This window comes from Opisthocomus hoazin, chromosome 4, assembly GCF_030867145.1.
Source record: "Opisthocomus hoazin isolate bOpiHoa1 chromosome 4, bOpiHoa1.hap1, whole genome shotgun sequence".
Lineage (NCBI taxonomy): Eukaryota > Metazoa > Chordata > Aves > Opisthocomiformes > Opisthocomidae > Opisthocomus > Opisthocomus hoazin.
Genome location: NC_134417.1, coordinates 92,803,439 through 92,818,960, shown reverse-complemented (window position 1 = coordinate 92,818,960; position 15,522 = coordinate 92,803,439). Strand labels below are relative to the sequence as shown.

General features: G+C 46.5%; 1 protein-coding gene across 2 annotated transcripts in view; it reads left to right on the top strand.

Annotated features, from left to right (window-relative positions):
* The first annotated feature begins 9,482 nt into the window (after positions 1-9,482).
* ALS2CL (ALS2 C-terminal like) overlaps positions 9,483-15,522 on the top strand; it is a 44,043-nt gene continuing 38,003 nt past the window's right edge. Inside the window, exon 1 of one of the 2 annotated variants that reach the window (XM_075419954.1) lies at positions 9,483-9,498. The gene's annotated coding sequence lies outside the window, so the exon portion shown is untranslated. Of the gene's footprint in view, positions 9,499-10,425; positions 10,496-15,522 lie in introns of those variants that run through there. The other variant, XM_075419953.1, reaches the window with a different exon arrangement.

Below are 15,522 nucleotides of genomic sequence, written 5' to 3'. Positions count from 1 at the left end.
AAGATCTGGTCATCCTGGAAATGTACTGAGCTCATAAGAAGAGAGCAGAGAAGTGAGTGTCCTTGCTTCATTGATATTGATATCTGCCAAGCAGCTGGGATTTCTTAACAGAGATTTCTAATGCAAATTATTTTGTGAGAAGGCTCCTGAAGAGAGGTTGTGTGCCCTGCGTGTGCGTGTGCTCACTTATGTGTTATAAAACCATTTGCAGGTGCTATCGATGGAAATCCGAGACTGTCCCGATGGGTAACTTTAGTGCATGTTACGACTCTCTTGCGCTGCTCGTTCTCCTGGGTGCACATTGGTTCCTTTCCTCCACGTGCTTCAAAGCACCTTGAAGCTGCAGTGATGGGCACTGTGCAGAGTTGCAGTGTTGTTACTCTGTTTAGAGAGAAATAACCCTTTGTCATGCAGAACGCATGTTCCTGAGTGAGTGGGAATAACAAATTTTGGGGAAGATGGAAGGTCTCCATTCGTGCCAAACTGTGGGATCATCTCTGTCCAACCACCCCCAGAGACCACATGCCCTGCAGCGATCACTGCTAGGCTTTCTCTGCCTTCCTTGCCCTTTCCCCAGAGCAGCGAGATCCCAAGCCCATGTGCTTGCCTGCTCTCGTGGGTGTTTGGAGATTTCCAGGGATACCAGGCTCCCAGTTCCCCATCGCTCTTCAGCTTAACCATGAGCAAAGAGGAGGCAGCCCCAGGGCAGAGGAGCAGAGATGGGAGCCAAGAGAGAGAAGAAGCCAGAAGAAGGGAAGAATGGATCTTCTTAAATACCTTTGGCTGCAGTTTAAGCCCCAGAGCACAGTGAAATTTTTTTCTGTTAGCCTTCACAGCTCCCCTTTAGCTATCTGAAGGTTGCCTTGAGTCCCTGCAGACTGTGGCTGGGAAACCTCCTTTGCAGAAGTGTGGAGCTGCATTTCTTTTCGGCTGGCTCCGTCATAACTTGCCTGCCCTGTGCACTGCAGGACCATGACAAGCTTTCCCGCAGAGCTAAAGGCAAACTCAGGAACACCCTTAATGCTTGCCTACAGGGAGTGGCAGCTGCATCACCTATTTGTGGCTGCCGTTTCCCTTTAAATTCTCTAAAAGCCATTCAAGTGTTGAGTTGCTCGCTGAAATTTAATGTGGAGACTGGCCAAGCGATGGCAGCCTGCCAGGGGTTTCCATGTCTACCAAGAATGTTTTGCAGTGCACCTTGGGAGAGGAACATTACTCCCTTGGTTTTTCTTTTTTTTTTTCTCTGCCCCCTCCCCCTCTTTTTTTTCCCTCTCCTTAAAGTTAGTAAATAAAGCAGATGAAAAGTTAGAGCAGTCAGCTTTTATCACTAGCTCCTCTTCCCATTCACATGGCTACACATCCTGGCTGACAGCTCAGCCCACGGTAAGACAGGCTTTTTGCTCAGGTGGTGTTTGGCTGCCGGGAGATGCTTCTGAACTGCTGTTGAAGGGGTCTCGTAGGAGATTGTGGTCCTGCTGCAAAAGATTTGGCTCTGTGCCATGATGAAGATCAGAGGGTTACAGCTTTGGGAAACGGGGTGATGTTCAGTGCATGACGGTGTCTCTCTCCAAAGTTTATTGCTTGGGTATTTTGTAGGGTTAGGAAAGGATGCATCCATGTTCAAGAGGCAAGACAGTTTGGGGAGGCTGTGAATTCGTCAAAATCCTGCAATCTCTGCCTCTGTAAAAAAGAAATGTTGCTCATTTCTTGGCTGAGTCGAGGCAAACATTCACAAAATCCTTCCAGGTGCTGACAGGGCGTGTGCTGCGGCAGCGGGATGTAAGGGTGCGATTCACTGCAATGCTGTGGGACAAGGTGCCTTTGTTTCTCCGGCACCATGTCTCCAGGCGGTTGGACTTGTCATGTAGCTGATGTGCCTCACGCTTGCAGTTGGCTTCCAGCCCAGTGGGACAGGGCTTTGCTGTCCCCATATAGCTGCTGAAGGGAGAAGTTGGATACGGCCAATGTGGTGCCGCGGGAAGGTCGCTCAAAGGCAAGGAGAGGGCTACCAATCTAATGTGGCCATAGCAGCAAGGTCACATCCTCCTTGTTTATTCTGTTTCCAGAGACAGTGATGCAATGACTGATCATTGCTCTTGGAGCAAAGATGGGTTGCTTGCGTGTTGTCTCATCTATGCTGTTATCTCAATTTGGGGGCTGGGAACTGGGAAGGATAGGAAGAGGGGGAAGACCATGCCAGGACCTTCTCTGCTCTTCAGAGTTCCTCATGTGCTGGCTGACCCTCGTCATCTGCTCCCATGCTACCTGTCTTTGAGAAGAGCCCTTCCCAGCCCTCTCAAATGAAATGGTGGCTTTCTTGGGAGGTACCCATAAAACTCATCTGGGTGATGGGGGAGGAAATGGTCTTGGCCACAGAGAAATGTCTCGCACATTAAGAAAGAAAATCTAGTTGATTTCTGCTCTCCTTTTTCTTTCAGTGAGTCTCTCGTCTATCTGCAGCTCTGCACCCTTGCTTCTCTTTCTTGTCTCCATATGACAGATGCCTCTGGCTATCAAAATGCTCTGATCCACTGACTGGATGCATCTGATGAAGCTTGCCAAGGAGTGGGAAGAAGGCCCTAGAATTGCAGCTGGTGTTGTGCCACCCTGCTCAGAGTGTTTGGAAGAGCCCTGGTAAAAGTGACTGTCCTCCTGCAGTCAAGCACTCTGTGCGGTTCCCCAGCTGGGCTATTCTGCATCCCAAAAACCTCATGCAATTAAGTACTTGCTTAACTCATTTGTACCACTTCTCTGAATCACAGAACCACAGAATGGTAGGGGTTGGAAGAGACCTCTGTGGGTTGTCTAGTCCAACCCACCTGCCGAAGCAGGGTCACCTACAGCAGGCTGCACAGGAACTTGTGCAGGCGGGTCTTGAATATCTCCAGAGAAGGAGACTCCACAACCTCCCTGGGCAGCCTGGGCCAGGGCTCTGTCACCCTCAGAGCGAAGAAGTTCTTCCTCATGTTCAGGTGGATCTTCCTCTGCTTCAGTTTGTGCCGGTTGCCCCTTGTCCTGTCACTGGGCACCACTGGAAAGAGCTTGGCCCCATCCTCCTGACACCCACCCTGCAGATATTTATGAGCATTTATTAGGTCCCCTCTCAGCCTTCTCTTCTTCAGGCTGAACAAGCCCAGCTCCCTCAGCCTCTCCTCCTAGGAGATATGCTCCAGTGCCCTCCTCATCCTCATAGCCCTGCGCTGGACTCTCTGCAGTAGCTCCTCATCTTTCTCCCTGCTCCAACTCGGACAAATTTTTGTGTCATATTCAGAGCTGGGAGGGTTGTAATCATTCTGCTACAATGAAAGAGCAATACGATACTTTTTCTTTATTACACAGCTTTCTAGAAACTTACCCATCCAACTAACTATGGAAAGGCTCACGGCTACAGATAGCTTTGCAGAGAGGAAGAAGTTGTTCTGAGCTGAAAGACGACAGCTTCATGCTGACGTAGGAAAGTGGGGAGGATTTTTGTCTGTTTGCCTGTTTTCTGGCTACCTGCATGTATAGCAGCTCCTATGGAATTAGGGCTGACTGCCAGAGGCTAGTGTTTGTTGTCCTCTTTAGCAAGGCCTTTAGTTAGACAAACTACCACGGAGTGTGGAATCATGAGTCACATTTCATTCTTGTAATTGTGGGCATCATGAGTTTATTTAAAAAAGGCTTCCTTGTTTCTGTGTGTGATGTCACAGAAAAGTAATCCTCAAACAGAGTCCTTATGCCTCTCTTGGACTGGTCAGCTGTCATTGTTGAAGGTAGCTGCTCTAAGGACTGGTATTTCTATCTGTTTTGTTTAGTGGAGTAAGAATTAGAATTGTTTTACTGAGCAGTAAGCATGTTAATCATGTAACGCCATGTGGTATGGTGTCTCAAGTGAGCTTGTGTCTTTGGATTTGATGGGGGCTGGGTGTCATTGTGGAGGTGCTTGATGTCTTTCCAAAGTGTTTGTAAACTATCCAGGCCTTCCAAAGCTCTGAGAGCAATGTAGCACCCTGACATTTGGATGGCAACTATGGCCAGATGGAAGGGCATCCTGACTGGCTCCTCTTTCCTCAAGACAGAGGCAAGTACCACAGGTTCCACGGAAGGGGGTACACCTTGAAATGGTGACCACCCCCATCATGACCATCTAGTTCTCCTGCCTTGACAGCCTAATCTGAGCTGTGTGGGATGAGGGGAGGATGAGACCAGTTGGTGCAGCTCATGATACACAGTTTCAGCACCACCTCGTTGCAGCTGGACTTTATCCAATAGGCTAAGGAACTGGTACAGCTTGACTAACAGGCACAAGGAGATGTGTTACTCTTGGGTACTCTTTGGTCCTTGGATCATAACCAGTGTTTTGTGCCTTATGCTGATGGCCAGTGTGCTCCTATTTGGTTTTGACGCTTTCCATCTCTTCCTTAGTCTAAACAGAATCAGGTGCCATTTGGTGAAGGCCATCAGCCAACAGCTACTGTCTCTCCAGGGCCTTGTCAATGTCTTTTGCATAACCTTACACTTCTACGAATTACAGAAGTTGTAGTAAGTCCCTGCTGTAGTGGACCTTTGGCAACGCTGATGCTAAGAACTGGGTTTGCCATAGACCCAGCACTGAGCGGACATGTAATTAGAGGCAGTACCAGGACCAACTGTTCTCTTAACAGAGGACAGCACAGGTGGCGTGGACTTGCTGAAGGTCATGTAAACCGCTAGGGAAATGGTATTTAGGTCATCAGGCTGCTGAACTAATGCTGAAATGTCTAGACTGTGCACACTTCCAGGGATTAACTCTTGACTCTTCAGGCTGAGACTCTGTGTGGGATGAGTACTGTGACGTTTGGTTTGCATCTGAGCTCTCTGTCTAGCAGACACTGAGACTGGAGGTTGTAGGTAGAGTCTGTCTCTTAACTTTGCATGAGGCTTTCCTACACAAGGAAATGAATGTGGTAAGTAAAGATGTCGAATACATATCGATATATTTTTCATGCCTTCTCTCCTTACGCTTGTTCTGTTTCTGTCCTGCTCCTGGCCAGTCTTGTGTTTCAATCTATCCCTGGTTTTGTCTGATTGTCATCTCTGTCTCTCATGGGCCGGAATACAGATGCAGACATGTGACTGTTTGCAGTGCGTGTTACCTGAATTCTTCTGTGCATCCTGATATGAGTCTGGAGAACTTCTAAAAGTGTTCATTTTCTATACTGGTTTACTGCTGAATGGTTGCTCAGATGTGGAGAGTACGTCTGTACCCATTGTTGATCCCAGTTTCTTGTTCCTTGTTTTCTAATCAGTCCTGCCTTACATGCCTCTCTTACCCTTTACGGAAAAGGCTTGTGTTGCCTCAGTGAAAAGAACCAGGACAAGTTTGATTATCAACAAGCTTGTGAAACTTCTTTTGCATGAGATATGAATAATTGCACACTTGTCCCTTGTTTCCATGCATAGTTTCCCAATGGCATGCACAAATACCATGCTTCTGGGCTTGCAAGACACATGACTTAGAGATTAAGTGCTTGGATCAGACATGCACCTCTGTGTTGAGTTCCCTGGATGAGTGAATTTGAGTACTCCAGCTTGCTGCTCCTGTCTGAGGTGGGAGCTGTGTCAGATCCTTAGCTGGCTAAAGCATAACAGATCCACAATGAGGTCCCACCAGCTGTGACTGCCTTGCTCCTTGCCAAAGCCTCAGATAGTCCTCTGGTATGCCTGTAGCAAGGCAGCAGAAACATTGAGTTGGTGCTACCTGGGATGATGGGCCTGGTGCCATCTTAGATTTGCATTTTGCATTGCCTCCTCCATCTCCCAACTCAGTCCTCTTACTTGACACTGATGTGCATCTGGAACTCTTGGGATGTCTTGAGGCATAAATGAAGCTGGTGATTTTCAAAGTAGCTTTATGGAAGGAAAAGAAAGGTATTTGACACTGGGATTTATGATAGGAGGAACTATCTTTTGTTGGGGGAAACAAGTAGCTTGTTTTTCTCATATCTTCAAACAGCCTCTACCCAGGGGTAAGCAGGAGCTGAGGTTTCACTGAGTGATGCTGTGGCAATGTTTGCTGCTACTCTGGGGCATGCTTCAGCAACCCCACATCAGAGGTGATATAGTCAAGCATATTCTTTATAGTGAGTGAGTCATAAAGCAGCTATTTCCAGAATAGTTGGTTCTTGTAACAAGGGGTGGTATTGCCCTGGTGACAGAAAAATGTGTTGGCCAACAGAGCTGACTCAGCATCACTGGCCCCAGAACTCAAGAGCTTGCCTGGGACCTAGTTTCAGCAGAGGAACCTAGACTATAAATAGACTTTGGTTAAAAAAACAAACCAAAACAAAAACTCCCTGATGGAAAAGACAACTTGTTTCAGGGAAGGTGTATTTGGAGGAAATTATGAGGGTGGTGAGGCACTGGAACAGGTTGCCCAGAGAAGTTGTCTCCTTTTCTAGAGATATTCAAGACACGCCTGGACAAGGTCCTGTGCAGCCTGCTCTGGGTGACCCTGATTCGGCAGGGGGTTGGACTGGGGGATCCCCAGAGGTCCCTTCCAACCCCTAACATTCTGTGATTCTGTGATCACTGGAACTGTTCAAAGTCAGATCGGGTGGGGCTTTGTGCAACCTAATCTAGCAAAAGATGTCCCTGCTTGTGGTGGGGGGTTGGACTAAGTGATCTTCAAAGATCCCTTTCAACCCAAATAATTCTATGATTTTACGAAAGGAGGCATTTCCTCACAAGGTACAAATTGGAGTGAGATTTGTGGAGGATCCTGTTCTCATGGCTAAAAACTCTAAGTGGGAAGAGCAAGGTGAACTCCTTCTCCTACAGTTTTCTTGATCAAACCTAGTTTGGTATTTCTAGAGGGCAAAATGCTTTTAATTGCCATAGGTGGTTGAATGCCAATTTGCTGTGATGTTTATTTAAGGGCAGACCTCTTGGAGACACCATGTCTGAATGTTTCTCTGCACTGCAACTACGTCTCCCCGATCCCTTGAGTGGATGTTTCTAGTGACGGTGTTAAACCCAGCTTTAGACCATATTCCCCACAGTGACACGTGCAAGCACAGGAAACAAAGATTTAAAACTGAGGTCAAGCAGCAGAGCAAAATATTAAGCCTGAACCACTTGATACTATTTTCTGTAGACAAATGAATGCTAGTAGCATACCCCAAGCTCCTGGCTAGAAATGATATCATGTGCTCTGTGTTTAAGATCTGTGGCTGCAGACAGCCAGCAACAATTTCATTAATAACGATCTGGTCAGATAATGGGAGAGAAACCTAGAGATGATAGGGCAGGTTTCTAAGGACTTCCATGGAAAACCACTGTGCTCATTTAATAAAAACTCTCAGTAGAAAAAGCTTAGTTCTGACCAAACTCTAGGCATAGATGCCTTTTTTTTAAAGAGAAAAGCTCCATCTGTCAGTGTGTCCCTGATTTATTGTTTTGTTTTCTTTCCTTTTTACAATTGAAAGTCTCTTGGGTCTACTGTCTTTTACTTCAAGTTTTGAAACCAACAGATTCCCAAGATCAAAAAAAGGACATTTTGCCTTCAGGTTGGTAAGGACAAAAACTTGCCAATCTGCAAAGTATGTCTTTGGGTATGCGTTTTCCCTTATTTTTTCCACCTGAATCAAAGAAGGATGGGGAAGCAATTGCAGTATTACATTTACAAGATGAGAAGCAAGTCTCATACACAGCCTTAGATGGTCTTGAAATATCTGTGTCCTCATCACTGTCCTGTCTACTGCAGAAATGTCCTGGACAGCAGAGTGCTATTGATACTTACCCTGCTTCAGTCTTTATCATAAGAAATACTGTCTATACAGTATAGGTGATGGACCACGCTGTGTCTCACACTCCATCTCCAGCCCAAACCTAATCTGGTCCTGAAGGCTGGATGTCAAGATATCCACAGCCTGTAGAAGGCTCCCATCATGGAGGCAGGAGAGTCAGAGGGGTCCTGTCTCTAGGCTGGCTCAGTGGTTGCTCAAGTAGAACAAATCACTGTAACTTTTGGCCTGGCGTTTTAAAGCAAAACAACACCACTTCATGCTGTAACCTGGACAATCCAGTAGCTGCTGCACAATCAGCCGAGTTGTCCATGCAATGTGGACAGGTTAGCTGATGGTGGGAAATATCCTGGTCTGGAAGCTGGAGGTCTTACCTCCCTTGAGGACAGCATGTAGGGAGCAGAAATGTGAAGCTGTTCAGCAGAACATAAAGAAAAATCTTGGCTGTGTGGCCTGCTGTTGGAGGCATCTTAAGGAGCAAGCCTTGAAGAGGGCTTGGGAGAAGTGGGAGAAAAAGAAAAGCAGCAAATGAGCAGGAGCATACTGAGAACTGAGTTGCATAGACCATGACGTGCCGCATCCATATCCAGAAGGGATATCTTTGAGCTGAAATGCAGAGGTGTAAACACTAGAACTTGGAGTTTCTGCTGCTGCTCACTGGGGTTAAGGCTGAGAAGCAGACTGGAGGTCTCAGAATAAAAGTGACATTTGTGTAGCTTCTGAGAATTTCAGGAAAACTAGCTGAATGACTGGAAATGGAATTGTGCTGAGGAAACAGAAGCAAAAGAGGTGTCCCAAACCAAAATATTACACCCTTCTGTGTCATCACATTTTCACCACAGCTTTACCAGACTGGAGTTCAAAAGAACAATGGGGCATAAACATAAATCCAAAGCACGCACAAGTCAATTGACCAAAACTGTACAGAAACAAGCCACAAAGCTGACTCTAAAGCGCTCAGTGGGTTGGACCAGAAGACCTTAGGTGTAAGGTGGGCTCTCCACTATCCATCTCCCTTGGTGCAGAGCAGAGCTCCTGGGCCTTTCATGCAGTGCTGCAGGGGGAGCTGAAGATCCCCAAACCATTGTGCTCAGCACTGAGATCTCTGAAACCATCTCCCCTTTCTGGAGGGTAGGCACTATCATGAGCTCTGCCATGGAGCAATCAGCTTCCTTATACGGTCTGGAGGCTGGAAAGTCCTCCTGGGCTGAAGTACCTATACAAAGACTTTGAAACGACTTGAGGTGCCTGTCTGCTATCTACTCCCTCGTGGGTGAGCTCTTCCTTAGGATGTGGAAAATCTGTTTTCATTCCAAATTTTGGACTGGAAGAAAAAGGTCTGTAATTGTGCTGGAGTCCTGATCATCAGCTCTTTGACTTCTCCGCTTGCAGAGCAGGTAGGAGGCCAGCAGTGAGCTCACTGCTCACTCATCCTTTCCATTCCCCAGCTGCATCCTTCCCTGGTATTGTTCCCCACTCTGTACAAGGACTGCTGCTCTGAGGGTTGCTGCTCTGCCTGCCCATGTGGTGTAAACCATTGTGCTGAGGCCAACAGTGAGTTATGGGCACATCCCGCTCTGAAAAGATCCCAGGAGTCCGGGAAAGTGGGAAGGAAGTCAACACAATAGAAGAACCTCTCCGAACAAAAGGTGATTGAGGTACTTCTTGTCTCCTGTTACACCCTGAGCATCCTCAGGATAGAAGCCGACTTCTCCTGATCCCTCAGCCTGCAGTAAGTTCCAGTAATTTGTAAAAGTCCTTGAAACCATATAGCCGGGGAGGAGATGAGCTGCTGAGTTGTAACATGTTGGAGGGCCTGAGAAAGAATGGGGCTTTGTTAGTGCTCTGAAGCAGAAGGGGAGGGCATGGGGCTTTTGTTGGGCAGCGTATCTACTTTTTCTGATGTGGTGGCTGCTGCTTTGACAAAATATTTATGGGGATTTCCGGCAATTATGGACCGATTGGGGAAAATGCTTTCATGTTTTAGGAGATGCGGTGGTGGCTGAGCTCAAATAGATTGGCTGGGGAGGACTCCGGGTCCTCCTCATAGATGGACTTGGGGTTTGGGGTTTGTTTTCTTTAATAGGAGGGGGAAATAGTTATGTTGGCTGAGATGTAGCATAGGACAGGCTTTGCATGCATCACGTGCAGGCTGTCACACGGTCTCAGCAGTTGGCTCTGAATAGCAGGAAACGTCCCGTTTCCCAGGGTTTCCGTCTGTGAGCTATAGCAAGCCCAGAATCCGCACGAGGGGAGAGGCTGGCAGGACAAGAAGAAAGAGCACAGGAGCTGCATTTAGCAAACTGCTGTGGGAATGGACTGTAGGTGAAAAGAAATTAGAGCCGGGGAACGCCACTGTGCAAAGAAAAACACATCTTTTCCTTTTCCCTTTCAGCTTCCTGTATTTTAAGTTTCCCCAACACATGAGCTGCAGGAGCACAGATCACAAAGTTTCTCCTCCTTTTAAAAAGGCAAATAACAAGCAATTGTTTTAGAAACTCTATTTGCCCAGGTTTCGTAACTGGCTCTCTGGGCTCTGTGGGTGTCTCATCTAATGAACAGGCCCAGATCTGTGTTTCAGCAAACGAGGTGGCTGGACGTGGGAGGGAGAGGTGGGAGGGGAAAGCGGCGGCTCTGGGAGCACCGAGTATTTCAGGACTCGGAAGCTCGGAGAAGCTGCTGCAGCAGCTTTTACCACGGGGGAATTTTAATTGGCCGCCTTATGCAAGGTACGTTGCTCTATGCGCTGGTTATTTTGGGGTTTCGTGATCAGAGTTCTTTGGCTGGTTGTTCTCCCATTGATCCTGAGGCTCTGTTTTGTGTTTAGACACGTATCGTAGGAGGAGTGTAAGATCAGCCGTAGCAGGTTGAAGAGACTGTTGAATGTAATGTGCTATGAGTAAAAGTCCTGAGGCAGAGTAAAGTTTAGGAGTGTTTTCTACAGGTAGAAATTATACCTGTCCAAGTGACCGAAGGTGTGGAGTGCATTTTCCTGGAGTGTAAAATGCACTTGCCTTCACCTCTGCATTTCATCTAGACAACACGTTGTCCTTGCGTAAAGAAGGTACGTTGTCTTTAAGGTATTTAATCCCCAGTAGGGTCCAGACTTGCGGCATTAAATCGCCTGCTGGCTCTCACCTGGTGCTTTCCAAAAAGGGCAGGAAAAGAAGCATGTGCACACGCAGTCCCTCTCTTGCAGGCAGCTGCCTGATCCTGTGTGTGTTGGGGCTTGCTCCTGTTTCGAGGGAGGGATTTTCCACCCAAGCAGGCAGCCTCACCTGGCAATACAAGCCTGATGAAGCAAGGCTGGTAACCGTGCATTCACGCTGGGGTTGCACAGCTTGCCTGGCGGAGTAAAGAAACCAATACCCAACTAATTAGTCAGGGTGAGAGAGGCTGATAAGCTTGCCTGGGTTTCTGCAAGGCAGGGAAGCGGTGAAAAGCTTGCAGGTGTCTTAGGTGTTAAGTGAAAAGTCTGGGTCAAAGGCCCAATTACGGGGGAACAGTAACATACTTAAGACCTTTAAAAAATAACAAACAACTATGTGTTTCGAGCCAGAAGAGGAGGAGCTGCAGTTCACAGGAGGGATTGTTGTTAAACTTTAGCATAGTTTAATTTGGACTTGAACCAAAGCTGCATGTCTTGGTCTGTGCAAATTTCCTATGGCCTGGAAGCTTCCAAGACCTTGCAGCTGCTCCCTGAACTTGGTAGTTTCATTACTGCCACTGCAATGATTTCAATTCCCAATGAGCTGCAAGACAAGATTTTTGAGGATCTGCAAGGAAACCAGACTGAGTTGTCTGTCAAGACCCTGCCTTCAATGTAGTAATGCATTTTGAAGGCAAACAATATCAGCAAGCTCCAGAGGGATAAGATAAATTCAGGGACAACAGGTCCGTAGGCAGATACTAGGGACAGGGTTGCACCCTTTGAGATCCCTAACGCAACAGTTAGTTGTTGGGGGAATACAAGAGGAACGGACCTAAGAAAGTCGCCAAGTTTATGTTTGTTCTCTAAATAACAGCTCTTATTCTTACTGCCAGACTAGCTAGACCACTGGCCTGACCTGGTTGGGTATTGTTTACATTCCTGTTGAATTGGAAAGGGCTCATGCAAAGTACTTCGGGCTCAACAAACAGGAATCTTCTTGTGAAACTTTTTTGTCAGAGCTTTGACCAGCTCTTCAGGTCATCAAAAGACCTGGGTTTTGGCACTCAAAGCACTTCAGTGAACTGTGGCATGTTGGAATGATGATCAGAGGTTAGCAAGCACTGGCAACTCTTTGCGGGTCCATCCTGTCTTCAGTGGCTTGTAATTTGTCCTCCAAGAGAACCTGAAGGGTTTGATGAAACTCTAGAAGCTTCCTGCTGCACTCAGCCTTTGGTAAAGGCCTTGAGCGCTAGAGGAGAGGAATTAAAATTTGGCAGTTCTTCAGTCAGGATTGTCATTAGTGTTCCTGGGCACGAGTGAGTTTTAGGGACTCAGACAGAATGCAAAGGCTGGGTGCAGGGATTAAACTAATCCAAGCAAGTCTATTTTTCTCTCCGTTCCTGTTTTGTACAGACTTCAGCCTTGCCCTATTTCTGGCAGGTATTGAGGATGCTGCGAAGTGCTTAGGCTGTGCATGGGTGACTTGGTAGGGTAGATCTGAGAGGTTTTGTAAGTGGCATTTTGCAGTGACACGTCGTTAGCTTTTGGACATTGTCTCTAGCATAAGCACACATGTGTGAGATGGGAGGAGAGGCAAGTAGTGGTGTCAAAAGGTAGAGCAGCTAGAGGATGGATCCAAAACCTCACTTGTGAATACTTGATGGACCCAGCCATCTCAGAAGTGGCTTTAATCAGAGTTTTATGATGATTTTCTGTCTTTTAGCACAAAGAAAGAGAAATCACCTCCAGTGTTACTCAAGTTCTGGAGGTCCTGAGTGGAAAGGATGGTTCAGAGGGATGACATTACTGTACATTGAACCCATCTCATCTGTGAAGCAGTTCTGCTACCAGCTCTCCCATTGTCCCAAGGGACACTCCTCTGATACTGTCTGTGCCTCTGGGTTGGTTTCCAGGCTGTAATTCAGGGTCTGATTCAAAACTGCTTCGATGTAGGTAGTAACACGTATTCTAAACCCCAGATGTGTAACACTGTAATTTTTCTTGCTTTTAGAGGCCATGTTGAAATCCCCTTTGCTTTGGAAAAGTAGAGGAGGCATATTGTGAGTATGAGGCCAAGGGAGAGGAGCTCTTGCTCCCAAAGCTGTGATCAGAGCTGTGACACAAAGAATGTCCCTAGCTGTTAAGAACAGCTATATTTCTAGTATTTCCCATATTTCTACTCCAATGGAGAACTATTGAGTCCTCTCTTCTCACAGTCTCCTTTCCTTTGCTGCCTCCAGAAAACCTGTAGTTTTTTCGGATTTGGCTTGGAGTCTTATCCAGTAACTCCAAGTCATTTTGTGTTGCATATGAGTTGCTGGGTCAAAATATTTGTGCTTCTGCATGCATAAGCTGTTTGCAAGTGGTAACGATAATGATAATGCAAGCTACCAGGCCACGGGGGATTAAACCACTAAGTAAACATCATCTCACCTGTGGGCCTTATCGTACTCACCTTGCTATTTGCAAAGGCTGAATGATATCCTTAATTGTGGCGAGAGTGATCTTCTCTAGCCTTAGTTGTCAACAAGTAAAGGGTCTTATTTTAGCTGTTTAATCCTGTAGCTAGTGGAGAGAGACCAGGTATGCCCAAAGGCCCACTCATCTCACAATGGATTAAACTGAGCTTCTCATGTCTCCTTGTTGATTACAAAGAGTCTGGGGTGGGCAGTTCAGCCTTCAGACACCCAGAAGGGGCAGACCGATTCTGTCGTTTTGAAGTCAAGTAGATGTTTATGGTTGTTTTTACTGGGCTCAAGAGTGAACTACTGAAGGAGGGGACATGAGCTTCCAGTTTGGGTTTGGGGAAGAAAGAAAAAAAGCCGGGTCACATAAGGCTGTGTAAAGCTCTTGCGTTCCTTGTTTTTTACAAAAAAAAAAAAAAAGAAAAACACACTCCCCTCCCCCACACATAGCTTCCTGTTTTTCCTTTTTTTTGTGTGTTAAAGATGGAAGAAGATGAAAGCATGAGGAAAAAAAAAATTCTCCTTGTGCTCCTCAGTGCTTTCTGAAGAGAGTACTGAATGCTTGTTTGACCCTTCAGAAGCTCCTGGCTACACACTGCTAAATTTCCTGAGATCTTAACGTGGTTGATATTTTGACAACCTTGCGTTGTCTCTTTTTTCTGTGCTTGAGGCCTTACCATGCAGGTGACAAACAAACAATTTTATGGCTGATGCATAAAATCAGCAGTAGGAAGCCAGGCTACTTCACCTCTCATAACACAGAACAACACACCTGGAGAATGGCACAAAAACTGGAAAGGGTTGTGCTAATACTTCCTCCATATGTGCTGCTTGCTTCATCAGGAACTTCCTGAGCTGGAGTTGATGCCTTTGTTTTTATTATCTTCTAATTGAATTTTTTTTTCCTCCATGGACTCATCCAGTTGCTTTCGAACATAGGTATATTATTGTCATAGCAACAACAGACTCTTGTCACAGTGAGTTCCATGGCTTAATTAGACATGGTGAGGTTGGATGTCCTGTTGTTCATCCTGAGCTGGCCCCTTTGCTTGAGGGTGGTGGTGGTTGTGCTGTGCTCCAAATGTTTTCTTGTGTGGTCTCGCCTGTGTATGAACCTGGACTGACAGCAAGCTTGAGAGTCTGGTGTTCAGGGTGAGAGGCTTGATGAGTTTATTAATTTTCTCATGTTTTTAAACTATGTGGTGCACTGTGCCTACCTACTTTCATTGTTGTCCTGCTCAGCAATTTGCCCTGGTAAAGAAAATGTTGAACTAGACCCCCTAGTTCCTTCATGTGGCTGGCATCGGCATGCTCCCTGTATCCTGTGCTAAAGCCTAATCCAAGTAACCATTACCTCTGTTGTTCTCTTCCTCCTTTTTATGCTGCTAAGGGCTGTCTTGGGATCTGGGGTTTTATTGTCTTTCTGGCCTGTTTATTCCCAATTACCTCTTAACTCGTACATTGCATGTTTCTGTCTGCTTGTGAGGTGCCTCCAGTAAGATGAACACTAATTCATCTCAAGTCATCATGATTTGAGGCTTGACAAGAGCAGAGTCTCAATGGGAGAATTTGCTCCAGCCTGTTAGTGTTGGTTAAACAAAGCCTGGAATTGTTTTTTCGCATGTCAGAATGGTCTTTGTGCCAGCCTGAATGCAGACTCAGCAGGAGCACAGCATGCGAAAGGGGGGATGTCATTTGGAAACACAATTAGGATGCATGAGGATACTTGGACCCTAGAGAAAAGCAGCAAAGGTTGGGACCGAAAGAGGAACAACATCTCAGTGTTGGCCACCAGAGTTTGCCTCCACGGCCTGAGGAGCTGCTGAGTTTAAGGACTCTGAGCTAATGGCACTAACTGAATGAGGAGATCCCACCCTGCTCGTGGACATGTTTATGTGGTGGTACATTAAACTATGCTGGGGAGTGGATACAGGTTAAAAAGTAATCTGGCAAAGAAGGCTAGGGTCCACGGTCCAAGCTCAAACATAGCTCTCCTCTCCCCCCTCCACCCCTTAAGAGCAATACTTAGTGCTAATCCATTTTTTCCCTCAACCACCCCCTATTTTTAGTCCTATTAATCATGATTATACCGATGTTAAGCTGACCAAAGGGAGGAAACGGCTATTAGGTCTATGTTCAT